This window comes from Rhagoletis pomonella, unplaced genomic scaffold (genome assembly GCF_013731165.1).
Source record: "Rhagoletis pomonella isolate Grant_MI unplaced genomic scaffold, Rhpom_1.0 Rhpom_scaffold_00013, whole genome shotgun sequence".
Taxonomy (NCBI): Eukaryota; Metazoa; Arthropoda; class Insecta; order Diptera; family Tephritidae; genus Rhagoletis; species Rhagoletis pomonella.
Window position 1 is genome coordinate 7,682,919 of NW_023458567.1, and position 8,424 is coordinate 7,691,342.

Below are 8,424 nucleotides of genomic sequence, written 5' to 3' on the forward strand. Positions count from 1 at the left end.
GACCAATAATACGATTTAGACAGCGACTAAGACTAGAACTTGGACTAGATTGAAAACTATATAAGTTTTGGTTTTAACCCCTAGAAATGTAAACAATAAAGGTAGGGTAGGGTAGGGTAGATATTTTATAGATATTTTTAATTCCGACTACACAGAATTCGATTTATCATTAATGGTATAGTACATTTTTAGTTGAAATGCACCATGTTTTTCTTTATTGAGTACGTTGAACTAGATTAAGCAAGTTGCTTTAGAAGAGCTAACTCAGCGGCTATAGAGGCTAATTGTGATGCTCAAGACAGCCTTTTCCAATCTCACCTTTTTGTGACCTTTGAGGTTAAATTATCCCAGTATGCTCATCTAAGAAAGCCGTAGTAAGTAATGTGCTTTTAGATGGTCAACAGCAATCGAACTCGCTGCCTCTCGTGCACTTTCTATTATTAGGTAAGCGTCCCCAAATTCGTTCGTAAAACCCCACTATGGAACGATTACTAGCAGGAGTATTCTTAAAAGGTTTACGTCGCTCTTGCGGCCAATCTAAAGCTCTTACAGAGATGAGCCGAAAATCCTTCAATAGGCCGAGTTTAAGCAGACTGCTAGGTAATGAGAGTTAAAGGCATAAGACGGGCAGTTTCTGTTGTTTGTCTTCCTTTGAATATTAATGGTTCTTTGGTTCGAATTTTTGGCGAACTTAGTCTGTTAGGAATTTTATCGTGCACATGAGTGACTGGAGGAGTACCTCTCCACGTAGGTCCAAGTTTCGATCCTTGGCGAAAGCCACATCCTAAAAACAATATAGAAAAAGGCTTTTTCTTAACAAGGGGCGCCCGTCGGCAGGCAACAACAAACCTCCAAGTGAATTTTTGCCTTGAAGAAGATTCTCATAAAGACCATTTGGCATTCGGAGGCGGCATAAAACTGCACCACCATTTGTGTAAAAACATCAAGACGCACACCTCAAATTTGAGGAAAAGCTTGGCCGAAAATTTCTGACACACTTATTTTTTTCTCAGTACAAAATCTTTTAGAGGTTCAGTAGCTCGTTTCTGTAACTTTTCTCTACCGATTATTTCTCTACTGGTAGAGAATATACGTCACTCTCCACTGCTCATTAGCATATCTCGATTCGCCTTGGTAGAGAATTGTTACAGAAACGAGCTACTGGATAGAATAACACAAAAGTTTTTTTATGAAATTTTCTGCGAAAAATATGTATTTTTGGTAAGAACCGAACATGCTAAAATCAAAAAAGGTACTCCGTAAAAAGCTCACGGATATCAACGCTCCAAAGAACTTATATACGATGCTGACTGTGGAGTAGTCCTTGGTTGGATATTTGAAACGCAAACGATGAAGTTTCAGACGATTTCCTCTAAAAAATAGTATGGATGGAACTTAAATTTTCAAACCGTTATCAAGTATTTTCGAGACAACTGAAGGGCCGAAATATATGTAATCCAATTGCATATTCCTTTGTAATACAACCTAATTTAAATGCAACAAACACAACAGGGGACACAAAATGGGGATGAACATACATGTGTACGTTCGACCAAACAACGCTATTCATTCACAGTTGACCGGTAAGCGAACAAACAAACAACAGGTGTTAAAAGCTAAGGAGAAAAGAATAAAAAAAAACACACACACAATAAGCGCTACCAAACCAAAACACTAACCATAACAACTATGTAAACCACAACAACAAAAGGCCACCAACGACTTTAACTTTAGAAGCTAGCGCCACTAACATTTCGTGGCTTGCGAATGGTCAGCGCAGTGCACTGGGCGAGTGACGAAGCAACAAATAGGCATGAAATTAAATATTAAACGGAAAAGGGGTCATTGAAATGGTATAAATCGCATTTGGATTGGTATGTTGCGGAATGTGGTTGCGATTGTGGGATTGTTGATAGCGTGCTAAAATGCCATGAACTGCTAGAGGCAGTCTGGCAAGCTCATTGTGACGTGTGTTTGACGAATGACTGGCAGTCGAATATTTTTCAATGATAAATCGAAATGATTAGCTAATCAGCAACATAGCAGTGGTGGCAGTGCCAAAAGGCGGTTAATTGGCCGAAGAAAAAAATGGAAACACAAAATTTAAGAATTAAAAAGAAAAAATGTATTATTTTTGGCTTGTGCAAGCAAGTAAGTGAGTGAGCAGGCAGCGTACGCTTGAATGACGCTGAAGCATGTTACGTAAAAAATATATAAATAATAAAATAAAAAGAAAACAATGTTCGCTTTGTGTGTGCAGGTAAATCCAAAACAATGCAACGAGTGACGTTCGCTGTATTTTGAATGCAATTGTGACGAAATAAAAAGAAACAGCGAAGCACATTTCATCGTCCCCAGCTGGAACAGGTGTTACAGTTTCTTTGGAGCGCAGTAAGGCGCTTTGTTTTATGTGTTCTCCTTTATGTTGTGTCTTATTACTTGTGTTATTGTTTACATCAGCTGTCAGCGGTTAGTGTGTGTGAGCTTTTGTGGTTTTGGCATTTTTTGTTTGCCGTTGGCTTGTATTTTCGGTAATTGAATTTGAAATTGGAGTGGCGGGCACGTCGGTCGGCGTGATAGTGCGAAGTTAGCGCGAAAGAGGGCTATAAGTGAAATACGTCCAACGGTTGGCAAAGCAGAGGTGAGGCAGCGTGTTTTGGGGAGCATATTATGCAGCATGGTTATGACGAAACGTCACAGAATAGCAAATTACAACGTGTAACTGCTGAGGTAGACATTAAGGTGGTGCAATGAATAGTTAATGCAATCAGATTAATATCAAACAATTTGGTAACAGCGTACTCAAAAGCGTACCCGAAACACATTGCTGATATCAGTTTAGCAAATTGTACTACTACGTAAAAATTGTAAGACAAGGGCTAGAGTATACTAAGAATTGATGGAACGTTATGAACAAAATCAGGACTAGTTCTTCCGAACGCAAGGCTAAAGATATAGAATAAAATAAAAAAAGATAAAAAATTATATGAATAAAAAAATAGATTTGGTATACATGAGTGATGTTGTAAGAAGGAAAATATGAATCGGTTTATTACCAAAGCGCATAAGTCAGCATATGCAATATTGATGCAATTCGGTTCGCTGAAAAGAGCTTCGTTTAACTGCATCAAATATCAGGAAAATGCTTATTCCCTTTGCCAATGAACCGCTTCATATAAAATTCGGAGCTGAGTGAAGCTCATTCCAGTTTTCAAAATCTTAAGCAATGAATTGCATAAGAACTTCTGGGTATCTAAGAAAGTGTAGTAAATAAAATAAATAGATAATGCCGTGAAATGGTCAAGCATAAAGTATAGAAGCTCGTAGCGCTTTAAGCCTAGTATGGGAAGTAAGGATGAGAAGAATGGTAATTGAATTGGCGGGAAATGGGATGTCATAAAGTTGACTCTTGCTCAAACTTCCTTGACTTCTCAATGCACATGAGAATGTAGCTGATCCCTTCCCAAGCTATCCGAGGCAAAATACACCACCTAGGTGTACCTGATCGCTCCAAGTTTTCCTTTTCTTCCTCAGAAGTTCCGTATCCACGTGATAGTTCCTGCAAAACATCGACCCATAAAAGGCTCCGATTCCATTGAATTAAGAGTTGCGTCATAAATCGCCTCTTCATCAGCTTGTCTGTTACCATGAACTGCACAGTGTCTTGCTTCAAAAATAGTAAGTTCAAACCTGTTTCTCTTCGCTTTGGATTACATTACAAAGTTTTCCAGAGCCTTTATGGCCGCGTATTTGTCATGTCAGACTTTAATTTGGTATCCCGGACACCTCTTTTCATTTAACCAGCCCGATTTCCGATTGAAACATTTGCAATTCAAGAGTTCCCGTTATGCTCTTGAAACTGTCCTCGGCGGATGGTATTGGCCCTGTCTTCTAAACAGATTATGGATCGTCCGCGAGTATTTCCTCCCGAGTACAAATTAGGTAGACTTTCTATAAATTTTATATACTCGAAGCGTATTATGCCTTATAAAGTATGCCAGAACTGACACCATTTTTAAACTTTCTATTACATAAGCCAGTTGAGAATTTCGTCAAGTAATTGCTCATGTAACTGGTGGTAATGCAAGTTTTTAGGCGCACTCTTTTTTCACCTACTAATGAGATGAGCGCTAAGTAAATAAACAATCAGCTTAGATGACTACTGTTCTACATAAAGGAATATTTAAGCATTGCTTCAACTGTTTTTAAGTTTAAACCCGCATAACATACATATTTTATCCAATATCCAGTATCCAATAAATATTATGCAGAAATTGTACGTTAAATATATTCTCTATTTCTCTACACACTATGCAAATTGCGCAATTTTTCACAAATAAATAAGGTCAATGGATGCAAAGACCATTGCGAAAATGCGACAAGAAACACAGAACCCACTACAAAACTGTCGGCTTAGCGTCCCATGATATATGTATGTATGCGGAATGGTTTGGAGCTGTCGCTGGCTGCGGATGGGTGCCGATTGTTGGTTGCAGACTCAGATTGGCGTTGGTATTGAAATTAACCCAGAATGGAAATGACAATGAACGATGGAAGCAGATAGGGGGCAATGTTAGTAGGGAAGGGGAACGGTACGGGTGTAGAGTGGGCTACAAATGCAAATGCGTGTTAAGATAGGTCCGCAAAAGTAAGCTACCAGCACAGCAGTCGCAAAACAAGCATTGAGTTGGGCACAGCTTTAAAATCATAACACCCATTCCGTTTACTATGCATTTTTGTTATTGGAACTCATTGTGATGCAAAATATACATAAATCCTCACAAATGTGCGGCAACAGCAATTTCATTCATGCCAGTAGACTGCCATTCTTTCATTCATTCAAGCAAGCAAATAAACCAAAGCGTCAAGCAAGCGACGGAGGGGAGTCAAGCAGCTACTAACCAAACAGCGAGTGAGCCATCCAGTCAGTCGTGCGTTCATTAATTTGTTGGGATTTTGCATTTTCTTCTTGTGCGTTTTTTTGTTTTTGCTTTTTTACCGTTATTGTTGCATTTTATGCCTTCATTTTTTGTCGCCATTTTTAAGCTGCAGCAATTTGCATAATGCAACAGCGTCAGCAACAATAATGTAACAACAATAATGACAAACACAACTAACAGTACTCAAGCAACAAAAAACAATGGGGTTAAGGTAAAGTATTGTTGCTACGCTCGAAGGACTTATGTATGTAGAAGCGAAGCGAGCGTTGACACAGAAGACAAATATACAAGAAAAAGAAAAGAGTGAAGGCCGTGTTGAGGGAGGTGATTGTGGTGGCTCGGCCACGACGGCTCGGTCAATACGCCATTTTTATTATGGTTGCCAACCGCAGAAAGATGCCGTATTGATTGCTGGTCTGTGTTTACGTGTGGGTGTGTATGTGTTCATGTAGTCAAATAGGAGCACAAGGCTCCCGTAGCTTGACAGTGATTAAGGCGTTGTAGGCGCAACGAAATAGCGAAGAGCAGTGAATGCGTGCAAAGTAGAGAGGAAACCAAAGCGTGTTGAGCTGGCTTGTGCAATGGATTAAGCAAATATTGAAAGCTATGCTATATGGCTATGGCTGTGACGTAAATTAACGCAAATTGTTGGCTGGCTGGCAAATAAATGAAAGCCTATGGGTAAGTGTATGCGGAACGGTGGTGTTTGTGGTGGTGGATCGAAAGTTGAAATTTAAAGAAAGTATTTAAAGAAGTTTGTTTATCTTACCCGGGGACCGTTTGTGTTTTTTTTGGGAGTTTTGGCGGTTATATCGAGGGTTTCCTGAATTTTTTCTGTGCTTTGCGGGTACGCTTAGAAGTTTTCGTGACTTTTTGTATTCTATTTGGGATTTATCGCGGCTTTAAGAGATATTCTGGAGGTTTTCAGCATCACTTTTTGGGTCTTATTAAGGGACTTCGGCCCCTTTCGGGGTAGTTTTAATTTATCTCGGAGCTCTTTGGGACCTCTCGTAATTTTTTGTGTTGATTCGTGTTTTTCGAAGCTTTATAAGATTTAATGTAGATTTTTGCAGAGCTTTTTGTGATTTTTTTTTTTTGGGGAGGGGAGGGGTTCTAAAAATTTCTACTGTGGTTTTCAGAACTTGAGGACTTCAGAACTTCGGAACTTCAGGGACTTTCTTGTTTTATTCGTGGGTTTCAATGCCTTTTGAGGTTTCTTCGAAGATTTTCCAACACTTTTTGGGGTCTCTAGGGATTTTACGATACTTTTTAAGGCTTATTTACTTTAATTGTCAATACGAAGAAACACATTTGGACCTAGTTTCACAAGAAAATACCATCAAAATTTACTGAGATAATTTTTTTTGAGATATAAAAGAGCCATCTGGTTTCAAAATACACGTATATGGCTCTCCACCAAGCAAGGGTAGCTTACAGTTTCAAACAATTTGGGCAATTTTCATGAAAGAAAAAAAACCTAGTCGATAACAATGCCGATAATCGGTAATGCTGAACACAGCTGTATTTTGATATCGATAACAATAAAAACTAGTCCATAATAATTAACATAATTATCGATTATAATCGATAACATGATTGAAAAAACAATCGATAAGGACATTAACATCCATAAAGATACGAAATCCCTAATAAATCGCAGCACGAACATTGTGTACGAAAGTAAGGCAAAACGATAGCGAAAACGACTTTCAAATCGATGTCGATATAGACGCAAAAGCTGATCGATAACATTATGGAATGCGATACCTTCGACCATCATATTTGTTAAACGATAAAAGCAAAAATAGCGGATAGTCGGTAAAATGCTTGAAAAATTATCGATAATAAATACGGAAAGGGCTTAGAAGGGCTGTTGTTGCATTAATTGTCTCAACTAACTTTAAATAAACTCAAAAATGTCTATGCGGTAAAAAACACTGCGTCACATTCAAATATACCATTATCGGTATCGGTGTCACTACCGATATATATTTTTTTTTGTCGCCGCACATTGTACCGCTGTCATGTTCCCACATATTTCTATCGATAACGTAACCATTTTGGGGCAACTATTATTAGTACTACCGATTTGAGTAACAAAATCTTTATATCTTCATAGTTTCGCTTTCGTATTTGCTATCGATACCGATGGCGAAATCGTTGCCTTTGTTGATTATCGCCATGCCACTCAATTTTAATTTGTTACCGAATAGTATTTCCTACCGATTATTATTTGAAATCGATTATTCTGTTTCTTTTCAGTTATCATTATCACCATCGTTATATTAATCGATTATTTTTTAATTATATTTATAATATCGCTTGCCTTTAGAATTATCGATTATGTACATTATTATCGACTATTATTTGTTATCGATTATTTGCTTAAGTGCTTAACTTTATGCAAAACATACCACATATGCATGTTTTTCATTAAGAAAATACTCTTAAGTGCGTAATTCAAGTGCTACACTTAGACATTTTACTCTTCGCAAATTTCAAAAACTAATTCACTTTTCGTTTTTTGATATGTAAGTTTGTATGTATATATATGCCGGAAACGCATAAGTCTTCTATACAGAATGATTTTCAATACCCTTAAAAGCACTTGAGTTCATAATTCATTAAGTAATAAAATTGCGCAATTGGTATAGTGCTTTAGGGAATACACAAATCAGCGAGACGAAAAGTGCAAGGAATCTCTACACAAATTTTAAAACAAATATGCAGGCAGATACAAATGCTTTAACTGAAATAAGAGCTTGAGCGCATAAGCAATTTGCATTGCATAACTTATTGAATTGCAGATGTGCTTAAATCAAGCATAAGTCACTTACATACAAGCTTAAGTCACATAAGTTAATATAGCAGCTGTAAGCATTAAAACTTTTGAAGAGCGTAGAGAAAAGAAAATTTTTGATAGAAAATCAATTAGAGTTTTACCTTAAGCACACTTAAGGCATATGCTTAAATCGCAGAAGACACATAATGGTTAGTGAGTGGGCTAAAATTAGAGAAGTGCCTTATTCAACTTTGAGACTTTTGTCGAGCGGCCACTTTGTGTGCTGCTCGTAGGCGAAGGTGTCTGTTTGTGTAGCAAAGACTTGTCTTTAGCCTCAGTATCGTATTCCTACAGCACCGAGCTATAACATTGCTGCTCAATTACATTTCCTTAAGGATGCCAAGCAATACCTGGCCGGCATTGCTTGCTCTAATAAATTTAATTATTTTAACAATTTATCAACTGTGCAACAAGGCAAAATTGTGCAGCTTCCGTAAGGCAAGGCATCTAAAATTCATATGCATAAGTGCTTATAAGTATGTATGTAAGTGTGAGTGCCCATGCACATCTCATTCTTCAGCTGCACATATCCATGCATACACACATATGTGCATATGTATGTGTAGATTTCCGACGTTTTTGAACTTGCCTTTCATTAACTTCTCATATTTGCCTTGAGATGACTGGTTTCTTAAGTTATTG

General features: G+C 37.7%; 1 protein-coding gene across 10 annotated transcripts in view; it reads left to right on the forward strand.

Annotated features, from left to right (window-relative positions):
* Nucleotides 1–8,424, forward strand: part of LOC118748707 (uncharacterized protein CG43867) — a 348,463-nt gene that overhangs the window by 25,637 nt on the left and 314,402 nt on the right. The gene's annotated exons all lie outside the window — the stretch shown is intronic.